Consider the following 12,246-nt stretch of genomic DNA (forward strand, 5'->3'; position numbering starts at 1 on the left):
TATCACTCTTCTATAGTTATGACTTTTCCTCCTAAAGTAAACACAAAACCCCGAGGTCGACTTATTATTGTCCCTATCCGATTGGAAGTCAAAATCCGTGCAACCTACAGGAACCAAATTAACTGCCTTGTAAGCTAGCATATAATCTCTAGTGCCTCTAAGGTACTTTTAATATATACTTTACTGCAGTCCAATGTCCTTGTCTAGGGTTACTTTGATATCTGCTAACTATGCCCTTGGCAAAACAGATTTCTGATCTCGTGCATAGCATACATTAGGTTGTCTAACTGTCGAAGCATAAAGAACTGCCTACATGTCCTCAATCTCCTTTGATGTCATCGGAGACATCTCTTTAGATAAAGACACTCCATGCTTAAAAGGTAAGAAACCTTTCTAGGAGTTTTTGCATGCTAAAAACGAGTAAGGATTTTTCCGATGTATTAAGCTTGGGATAAGTAATATATATATATATATATATATATATATATATATATATAATTTTTTTTTCTTGCGATCCCTTATTACTTTGATCTCAAAAATATATACATTCTCCCAAGTCCTTTATATCGAATTATTTGGACAACCATACCCTTACTTCTGACAACATTTTGATATTGTTTCCAACTACTAAAAATGTTATCTACGTATAGTACAAGAAATACCACCACGTTTCCATCACACTTTTTGTATACACAAGACTTATCCGTTTACTCAATAAATCCATAGGTCTGGATTACTTTGATAAACTGGATGTTCCAAGACCTTGAAGCTTTGCCTCAGTCCATAGACTGATTGAGCTTGCACACAAGATGCTCTTAGCCCTTTACAATGAACCCTTCTGGTTGTTTTATATGGATGCTTTCTTCAAGACTTCCATTAAGGAATGCTGTCTTGACATCCACTTGCCAAATAGATAAAAGAATCCGGATAGACTTAAGCATGGTTACCAGTGAAAAAGTTTCCTTTTTCATCTAGCCTTACTTTTGAAAGTTGACGTTGACGCAAGAAGAATTGGGCATGCTAATAGAAGCACGAGCAACCAAGCTGTTGGGGCAGCAGCAGCAGCAGGTGATAGCCGATCGCCAAGCAAATGAACCCGCGGCGTTAGCAACCAATTGGCAGGCTAACCATCAAGGCCGAACAGAAAACACTGCTGCTCATAGGCCAAATAACAAGCCGACCAACACATTTGGAGATACATCAAATGCACTGATCTCCTTTCACCAAGCGTTGTTCCACACCCCTTTAGCGGAACAAGGTCGAGTGGATAGAGAACGGGGATCCTCCTCGGGCGACATGCCTATTCAGGATGGATAGAAAGGTAAAGCACTTAGGCTCGATGATTCCCCCGAACGGATAACTAGACAGTTCTTGCAGGGGATCCTGGGCGACCTAATACCACGACATTACACTCCATTGATGATCGTGGAATACAATGGGAAAACCGACCCAGAGGACCATCTGATCAAGTTCAAAAGCACGGCCACACTCCATCAATACATCGATGGAGTGAAGTGTCGAGTCTTCCTCACAACTCTTTCTGGATCTGCACAGAGGTGGTTTAGATGTCTGCCGATCTGATCAATCCACAGCTTCAAGGACTTCCAAGTGGCGTTTCTGCACAATTTTTCTAGCAGCTGCCGTTATCAGAAGATGCATGTTAACTTTTTCGCTATGAGCAAGGGCCCAAGGAAGCATTGAGGGCCTATATCAAGAGGTTCAACAAGGTGGTCATAGACGTTCCATCGGCTACCCCAGAGATCTTGGTAAGTGTCTTTTCGTAGGGACTTACAAAGGGCAAGTTCTTTCGCTCACTCATCCGAAAACCACCAAAGGATTTCGATCGACTACTTTGGAAGGCTAGCGAATACATTAACATGGAGGAGGCCCAAGCAACCCGAAAGAAGGAAGTCATTCCTAAGCCGACAAGTGCCCCTGAGCACCGGTCGACTCAGACTCATCAACCACCAAAGGGCCCCCTGAGTAGGAGCAACTCAGCCGCACCAGGAGCCCTAAGCCCACACTGTGCAACATGTAGAAGCAAAGCGGTCGAAGGTTGCGAAAGGCAGGCCTTGAACATTGTTGTTTTGTTGGTACTGCCACTTGGCAATGCATAATACCCAAGACTACTACGACTAGAGACCAGTTCCAAGCCGACCGGATCCTCCAAGGTATCGTCGTTGTTCACTCTCTCCTGATCGACATCATCGACGCCGATCAGGTGGACGACGGGAAGAAGAAAGGTCAACGGCTGAGTAACGTCAATACCGACCTCAACATAGAGGTAATGTGAGTCCCGCTCGGGTTTCTGTTGAGTGGGCTCGACCTTCAGCTCGGTAGAAGGAGAATAGGAGTAATGTCGCATGGGGCAACATCAGAATGATTGCTGGTGAGCTGACCAACAGTGATTCCAACAGGACAAGGAATTCGCATGCCTGGTGATTAGAGATACATGTCGTTGGGTGCAGTAGGGAAAAGGCCGAGGGACCGGAGATTAGTTTTGGTCCTTGGGAGTTAGAGGGGGTGGAGGTCCCTCATGACGACGATTTGATTATCCAAGCGGTAATAGCTAATTACAATACTCACTGAACTTTTGTAGATACATGTAGCTCGGTGAATATCATCTTCAAGAAGGCGTTCAACCAGTTGTAAATCAACCGGAGCGAATTGCAGCCCATGACGATTCCATTGTACGAGTTCACGAGAAATGAAGTATTGTCAATCGGCTAGACTCGGCTGGCTATATCACTCGAAGAGGAGCCATTCAAGCAGACAAGAACCACAAACTTCATCGTGGTGGATGCGCTATCCACCTACAGCGTTATATTGGGTCGATCTGCCCTGAATGAATTCCGGACAGTAGTGTCCACCTTCTACCAGAAGATCAAGTTTCTGGTGGATAATTTGGTGGGTGAAGTCAAATGCGACCAACTAGCCGCTTGGCGGTGCTATGTCGAGATAGTCAAGTCTGAGGCAAAGGCTACTCGGAAGACAATGATTGGAGGTAAATGTGATTCTGGAAGAGCCTCCTAAGCTGGTCTATGATGAAAAAGAGGAGGTCTAGATCCACCCTAGCTGATCGGAAGCTACAACTTTCGTTGCTACCGATCTGACCAATGCAAGGAAGGCCGAGCCGGTGGCCTGCCTTAGGAAAAACCATGATGTGTTTGTTTGGTCGACTCACAAGCTCCCAGGCATCTTGCCAAGCATGGCGCAGCATGAGCTGCATGTCTAATCGAACATCTGGCCGGTGAAGCAGAGGAAGAAAGACTTCAGCTCGGAACATAATCAAATCATCCGAGCGGAAATAGAAAAATTACTAAAGGCGGACCACATTCACGAAATCCAATTCTCGAGTTGGTTGGCCAATGTGGTGTTGGTCTCTAAAACAGGCAACAAGTGGCAGGTCTACATCGACTTCCGCAACTTAAACAAAGCCTGCATGAAGAATTTTTATCCCCTGTAGCGCATCGATCAAATGGTGGACTCCACGGCAGGCTGCGAGCTGATCTGCATGCTTGATGCATACCAGGGCTACCATCAAGTTCCGCTCACCAAGGAGAATCAAGAGAAGGTCAGCTTCATCATGATCGATGGGACCTATTGCTACACTATTATGACGTTCGGATTGATGAACGCCAACGCCACTTATCAAAGGCTGATGAACAAGGTGTTCCGGCGGTAGATCGGTCATAATATGGAGGTATACATCGATGAAATATTAATAAAATCGCTCCGAGCAGCTGACCTTTGTGCAGATATTGAAGAGACCTATCGAATTTTGAGGACGTACGGAATCAAGCTTAACCTGAGTAAGTGTCTGTTCGGGGCGATGAGCGAATGCTTCCTCGATTACATTGTGACTGAGTGGGGAATAGAAGCAAATCCAAGCAAGGTGAAGGTGTTGTAGGGCATGCCCCTGTCCCTTAACTTGAAGGAGGCCCAACGATTGACCAGACGGATCATTGCATTATAAAGATTTATATCCAAGTCATCCAATTGGAGCTACCTATTCTTTAAGATTCTGCGCCTAGCGACAAATTTCCAGTGGGACACGGAATGCGATAAGACACTGGAAGAACTTAAGAAATACTTAACCTCCTTCCTGTACTGGCTAAGCTCATCGCCGGCAAGCCGCTATGGATATACTTATCGCCCACAAAGCGAGCGGTCGGCTCGGCGTTGGTGCGGCATAATCGCATTGAACAACAGCCAGTGTATTTCTTAAATCATATATTAAAAGATGCAGAATCTCGCTACCCCTGACGTACAGGCTGGTCCTCGCTGCTCGGAGCTTCGTGTATACTTGTTCTCACATCCCACAGTGATGTTGACTAATAGCGCATTGGGGAAAGTCCTCCTTAACCCAGAAGCATCCGGATGGTTGATCAAATGAACCACCGAGATAAGTGAGTTTGACATATAATATCAAGCCTGAACGGTGATAAAGGCTCAACCTTAGCTGATTTCATCACTGAGGTACAGAACACTGAGCCGAATGCGACTTGGAGGATATATGTGGATGACTCGTCCACCCGGAAAGGTAGCATAATATGTATCCTCTTAATATCGCTGTGCGAGGATAGAATGCAACTGTCTGTGCTTATGGATTATAGGGCCACAAATAACAAGGCAGAATATGAGGCTTTGATAGTTGGCCTGCAAGCAACTCAACATGTGGGAGTCACAAAAGTTCCCATCCACTTGGATTCTCAACTGGCAGTTCAGCAACTATTGGGAGTGTTTGAAATAAATTATGCCCAGCTTAAGTTGTATGCTAAAGCTTTCGAGAAATTGAAGGTTGGTTTCCAAAAAGTGATCATATTGAAAGTACCCCGGTCGGAAAACCAGTATGCAGACGAGCTGGCCAATTTAGTGAGCTCTTGATGTTCTATTGTCGTAGATAAGCCGGTCAAGCAGGTTTTGTTAGTGGCACATATTGACATGACGATTGGAATGGGCTTACTGAGCGACTGGAGGATGCCACTGATCGAGTTCCTCTGGTCGGACACTACACTGATCGATCAGGAAGAAGCTTGATTGTTAAAGAAGAGAGATAGTTGTTTCATGCTAGTTGGTGACCACCTATACAAGAGAGCTTTCTCGAGGTCGCTACTTAGGTGCATTGGATCAGAGGAGATTGAATATATTCTACAAGAAGTTCACCAACGCTACTACAGTAGTCATCTGGGCAGCCGATCATTAGCTCACAAGATCCTACTGGCCGAATATTTCTAGCCCATAATATAAGCTGATGTCGCCCAAGTGGTGACACATTATATTTCCTGCCAAAAATATCAGAACATCCCACACCGACCTACTGAAGAGCTGAAGATGTCCCTCGTGTCCTATCCATTTGACCAGTGGGACATGGACATCGTTGAATAGTTTCCCATAGCGACCTGGCAAAGAAAATTTTTACTTGTAGCAGTCGATTTTTTTTTTTAAATGGGTGGAGGTCGAGCCACTTGCAAAGATAACCGAACATATGGTGATTAAATTCATATGGTAAAGTATCTTATGCTGATTTAGCATACCTCGCATGCTCGCCTTAGACAATAGAACTATAGAAGTCAATTTTTAGGACAACGACTTAGAGAGTGGTGTGTTGGCTATGGTATCCTACAGGCTTTCACTTCAGTGACGTATTCATAGAGTAACGACCAAGCGAAATTAACCAATAGAGAGATCCTCAGAGGGCTCTAGGCTCGGCTTGACCACGTCGAAGGTTGCTGTGTCGATGAACTCCTGAGCATGCTGTGGGCTTGACTAAAAGTTTATAATTGCTGCTTGACAGTCGAGCAACAATTATAAACTCTTAGACTGTAAATTATAAATAGCCAAGTGGTGGCTTTAAGCTCAGGCATGACTATGAATTAACAACTGAACAGCGGCCTTTAAATAAAAAATAATCATCCACAGCAGTCGAGCAGCAGCTATAAACCCGAGCACGGGGGAAATCAATAGTTAAGCAGTGACTATAAACCCTAGTTCAATAGCTGAGTGGCGGCTATATACCCGAGCACGAGTGGGAATTAACAATCAAGCGGCGACTATAAACCCCGGTTCAACAGCCGAGCGATGGCTATAAATTCTACATTCTAAGTGCGAAGAAAGTATCAAAAGTCGAGCGGCGGCTACAAAACTTAGTGGTCATCATCGAGGCTTTCGATTAAAAGCTCAAGTGCCCAAGACTCCCAACCCGACCGAGTGAATCATATCTACGCAGAGAGGAATCTTCGCATGAAAATGCTAAGTGTGGGAGATACTCGACCTGATCGAGCCAAGCGCCCATTCTTATTTTCTACAATGAGATTCCGTGACGAGATTTTGCTCGGTCCCGATTCATGGGAGATTCAAACTATTGTACGGGGTGACTAAGTTATATAGAAAGAATAAAGAGGATATGAAACAAGCAAATTCTAAAGCGTCGAATGGGGGCACATGGATTAGTACTTAGAAATATTTATAAAAGTTGTTCCCTACTACAAAATGTTGATAAAGAAAAAATATGCTAGATCGGCAATAGTGTCCTCGGGAGCGAGGTCACAAGCTCACCCTTTCGAACAGATGTAACGGAGATATCAGTGGACAAATGGTCTGTTGGTTGCTACTCGGAAAACCTAGAGGTTCCACTGTACAAAAATTTTGTACAAAGGTCTGAACCTTTTCCTAGCTACCATGTGTTCTTTTAAATTAAATTTTGGATCGCCTGCGGAACTTAACACGTTTGATCCAAAACTTAATCTATTTGTTCTTTTAGGTTTAGACTTGGATCTCCTGCGGAACTTAACACGTTTGATCCAAATCACCTAAGTTATTAATTCCATTAAATATTAATTTCCATAATTGGTTCCCAGTACTGACATGGCGAGGCACATGGCCTTCTTGGATATGGGAACAACCACCACCGACTAGACAAAACCTTTTATGGAAAGCTAATATTTAATTTCCTAAAATAACTTTAGGTCAACCAAAAAGAACAATCAAATCACAAGGAAAAGAAAAACAAAAGAACACTATATCGAAAACAAATTTGAAACACTAGAATCGTATGCCTCTTGTATTTAGTATTATTTCCAAAAATAACTAGTATGATGCGGAAAGAAAAATACTAGTTATACCTTTTAGAAAAACCTCTTGATCTTCTACCGTATTCCTCTTCTAACCTCGGACGTTGTGTGGGCAACGATCTTCCGAGATGAGAACCACCAAGCACCTTCTTCTTCCTTGCAAGTTTCGGCCATCAAAACTTCTTCTAGGATGAAGAGGTTCGGCCACCACCACCATGCTCCAAGGGATGCTAGAAAAGAGGCTTCTTTTCTCTCCTTCTTCTCCTTCTTAGATCCGGCCACCAAAGCTAACTCCACCATGAGAAAGTTTTAGCCACACAAAGGAGAGGAGAGAAAAGAAAGGGCCGGCCACACCCAAAGAAGAAAAGAGGGAGGAAAAATAATAGAGACATTCACCTTCAAGCCTCCTCTACCCCCTCTTTTATAATCCTTGGTCTTGGCAAATAAGGAAAATTTAATAAAAACTTCCTTAATTCTTTTGCCATTAAAAAGGAAATTTTATTTAATTAAAAATAATTTTTCTTTTCTATTTGTTAATGGCCGGCCACCTTAATCCCTTTAATCAAGGAAATTTTAATTCACACAAGAATTAAAACTTCCTAATTTGCTTTCAGAAATTTATAAAAATTTCTCAAATAATTTTTCCCTTCATGGTGGTTAATAAAAAGGAAATTTTATAAATTAAAATATTTCTTTTAAACATGTGGATAAAAAGAAAGTTATCTCTAAAAATTAAAATCTCTTTTAATCTACAAATAAGGAAAGATATCAAATCTTTTCTTAATCTTTTGTAGAAACTTATAAAAGAGAATATTTAATTTTAAACTCTTTTTTAATCATGAACATGATTAAAAAGGAAAGTTTTCTTAAAATTTAAAATCCACCTTTAATCAACAAATAAGGAAAGATTTCAAATTTTAAACTCTCTTTTAAACATGTAGATGATTTACAAATAAGGAAAGTTTTTACCAAAAATTAAAACCATCCTTTTAAACTACAAATAAGGAAAGAGATTAATCTCTTCTCTTAATCTTTGGTAGAAAGCTATAAAAGGAAATTTTTAATTTTTAAACTCTCTTTAAAATCATGATATCCGCATAAGAAATAATTTTAATAAAAATCCTTTTAATATTCTAGTGGTCGGCCACCTAAGCTTGGGACCCAAGCTTTGGCCGGCCACCTACATGGCTCATCCACTTGGTCTTGGCCGGCCCTAGCTTGGGTTCCAAGCTAGCTTGGCCGGCCCCATTGGATGGGTAAGAAGGTGGGTATGCGGTGGGTATAAATCTCTATATACTAGAGGCTACGATAGGGACCGAGAGGAGGAATTGGTTTTGGTCTCCCGATGAAATTAAGCATCCCGTGTTCGCCCCGAACACACAACTTAATTTCATCAATAATAATTCATTCCACTAAAGAACTATTATTGAACTACCGCACCAATCCCAAATTACATTTTGGGCTCCTTCTTATTATGAGTGTGTTAGTCTCCCTGTGTTTAAGATAACAAATGTCCACTAATTAAGTAAGTTACTGACAACTCACTTAATTAATATCTAGCTCCAAGAGTAGTACCACTCAACTTCATCGTCATGTCGGACTAAGTCCACCTGCAGGGTTTAATATGACAATCCTTATGAGCTCCTCTTGGGGACATTCTCAACCTAAATTACTAGGACACAGTTTCCTTCTATAATCAACAACACACACTATAAGTGATATCATTTCCCAACTTATCGGGCTTATTGATTCATCGAACGAAATCTCACCCATTGACAAATTAAAGAAATCAGTATCAAATATATGTGCTTGTTATTATATTAGGATTAAGAGCACACACTTCCATAATAACTGAGGTCTTTGTTTCTTTATAAAGTCAGTATAAAAGAAACGACCTCTAATGGTCCTACTCAATACACTCTAAGTGTACTAGTGTAATTATATAGTTAAGATAAACTAATACCTAATTACACTACGACCTTCCAATGGTTTGTTCCTTTCCATTATGGTCGTGAGCTACTGTTTATAATTTATAAGGTACTGATAACATGATCCTCTGTGTGTGACACCACACACCATGTTATCTACAATATAAATTAATTGAACAACTACATTTATCATAAATGTAGACATTTGACCAATGTGATTCTTATTTCTAGATAAATGTTTATACCGAAAGCTAGGCTTTTAGTATACACTCTAACATGGTCATCATCCTTCAACTGCTTGATGGTGTTGTCTATGCCGAGATTAAAGAGTCGTAGGATTTGATCGGAGAAGATCTGGTTGAAACCTTTTGAGTGGAGATATTTCACCTAGAAGTCCTCTAACCGAGCAGGTTCGTCCTCTTGAAACTTAGCCAGCTGAGCCTTAGATGCCTCCAGCTCGAAGACTTCAGCTCAGTGTCTTGATCGGCGATTTTCTATTGCTCTACCGATCTGCTCGATTGTTCTTGCGCCAAAGCTATCTCAGACTCCTTAAGCTTCTTTTCCAAGGCTCGAGCCTCCAGGTTTTTCTTCTCCAGGTCCTCTATGGCGCAAAGTTTCTTAGTGTTCGCCGATTTCACCTTGGAGTTAAAATTTTAAGCCTGCTTATTGAGCTACTCGAGTTGTTGGGCCTGCTCCTGGCTCTTATTCTTTTCTGTCGACAGTGCCCTCTTAGAGCCCATCAGCTGTTCGGAAGACTTTTCTAAATTCTACTTCAGCTGAGCAACCTCAGGGGTGAGCACTTCAATAACATCTTGGGATGCACTTGCCAATTCAATCGGGGCTTACAGTTGCGTATTTTTGTTCTCGAGGAAGGTCAACCTCTGACACAACGTCAAACTCTCCACCCAGTACTGCAAGAAGGGAGAATCAGAATGGTGTAATAAAAACGAATAAGAACTTTTGAGAAACGTAACTTATCATAGTGGATTTTTGAGTGAAGTTGTCAGCCAGCTCCACGGGCGAAATGGTCATCGCCCTGCGCTTGGCATCCGCCCAGGTCCAAGCCAGAGGACCTTGGATACGAATCATGTGCTCAGGCGATTAGGGTAGGTGGATTAGAGCTGATATGTGTTTATGGTCGATCGGATCAAAGGTCTTCGAAGTCACCTGGCCCTTGGATTTGGACTTTGAGGAGTGGATCGTAGAAATTGAGGTTGCCAGATCTGCCAACGACTGGAGGAAGGAAATTAACTGCGCTAGAATCTAGCCGGTTGGCAGCTCAAGCACTGATGAAGGTGGTGTTAGCAAAGCAACCGTCCTCTCAGGGATGGTAGAAGAAGAACTCTCACCCTGCTCGGATGGGGGTCAAGAGGTAGGCACTGTTGGGATCTTAGATGGCTAGAGGGGGGGGGGGGGGGGGGAATAGCCTCTTAAAAACTTAAACACAAATTTCTACAAAGAAACTTGTTAGCACAGCGGAATTAGGAAACTAAAACAAAGAGGAAACAAGCACACTAACACACGGATTTACGAGGTTCGGGGATAACTTGCCCCTACTCCTCGGCGTGTCCGTAAGGTGGACGACCCCTGATCTTCGGTAGATCGCACCCCGGATAAATTCCGGCTAAAGATCCTCCTTCTCGGTGGAGTAACCTCTCCACAAAGTCTCAAGAAATATATATGTTAAAGCACAAGACTTACAGAGCTCGGTGGCAAAGAAGAATGAACTAACGCTTACAACCACGCGAGGATCAGTGGAAACAGAGAACTCACAGATAGCAGTTTCTCACCCGAGAGCTCAAGAACTTAGCACACCTCAACGATCAACAGAACGTTTTGTTTTCTTTTTCCATTTTTTTTTCTTTCTTGTTGTTCTTTCCTCTCGCTTTTTACTGCTTCTTAAGCCCCTGTTCTCTTCTGTCACAGATCGTGGTCAAACTGCACAGGATCATCGCTGCAGCCAATCCCTCTTCCTCCTTACCTGGTTCTCTGAACTCACACCAATGAAATCACAGTCTTCACTGGTGTCTTCTGAGCTCGAACCAATCACCAGGAGTCAAGCGGATCGCAGCCAGATCACACCAGTAGCCGTTGATGCTTCAAATGCACCATGCGCCGCGAATCACAGCAGAAAGGCCATTTGTCGTATTCCTCTTATGGACTTAATTTGAAATTAGGCTTGGAATGATACCTGTGATCCTGCAAACTCAAAAGCTAACAGCACAGAGGGTTATATCACATGAATCAGGCAGATCAAATGCAGTGGAGGAATCGCAGAAACAGCGAACAAATCTGATTGTGTGTGGATCGGTCACCAGACCGATCCATGGACCGATCAGGACATATCCTGATCGGTCCAGCCTCCTGAACGGTCGTGGAGACCGATCAGACGGCAGGATCGGTCTCCACGACCGATCCCCGCCTTCTTCTCTCCGCAATACCATCTCCCGATCGATCTCCAAGACCGATCAGTTGCACTCGGTGTGCTCGAGTGTTTCTCGATCGGCCGATCAGATTACACCTCAATGTGCATCTGAGTGTTTCTGATCGATCTGACCGATCAGATTACACTCAGTGTTCTAGAGTGTTTCTCGATCGGTCACCGACCGATCCATGGAAACTTAGTTTCACTAGATCGGTCTGCCGATCCACTGTCTTATGTATCACTAGATCGGTTTGCCGACCGATCCAATGTACCATGGAATGCCCACTTAGGTCCCTCTCTGACCTAATCCGGAGAACAAGCTACCGAGCTAGAGAACGAGCTACCGAGTCCTCTCTGACCTAGTCCAGAGAACGAGCTACCGAGCCCTCTCCGACTTCGTCAGGTCCAGAGAACGAGCTACCGAGCCCTCTCTGACCTAGTCCGGAGAACGAGCTACCGAGCCCTCTCCGACTTCCACGTGCCAAGCTCCCAGAGCCCTCTCCGACCTAGTCCGGAGAACGAGCTACCGAGCCCTCTCCGACCTAGTCCGGAGAACGAGCTACCGAGCCCTCTCCGACCTAGTCCGGAGAACGAGCTACCGAGCCCTCTCCGACTTCGCGTGCCAAGTTTCCAACTTGGACTTTTCCCTTCCACTTGATCAACCTTGATCATTAATCAAACCGAGTTTAATTAACATCTGATACAAACTTAAATCCGTGTCAACATCAAAACAACAGCCAGGTCAGACTGTATCAACAATCTCCCCCTTTTTGTTGTTTGACAACACGATTTAAGTTTAGATCAGAAATGTTCTTTCTTT

Source organism: Zingiber officinale, chromosome 8B (assembly GCF_018446385.1).
Source record: "Zingiber officinale cultivar Zhangliang chromosome 8B, Zo_v1.1, whole genome shotgun sequence".
Classification (NCBI taxonomy): Eukaryota; Viridiplantae; Streptophyta; class Magnoliopsida; order Zingiberales; family Zingiberaceae; genus Zingiber; species Zingiber officinale.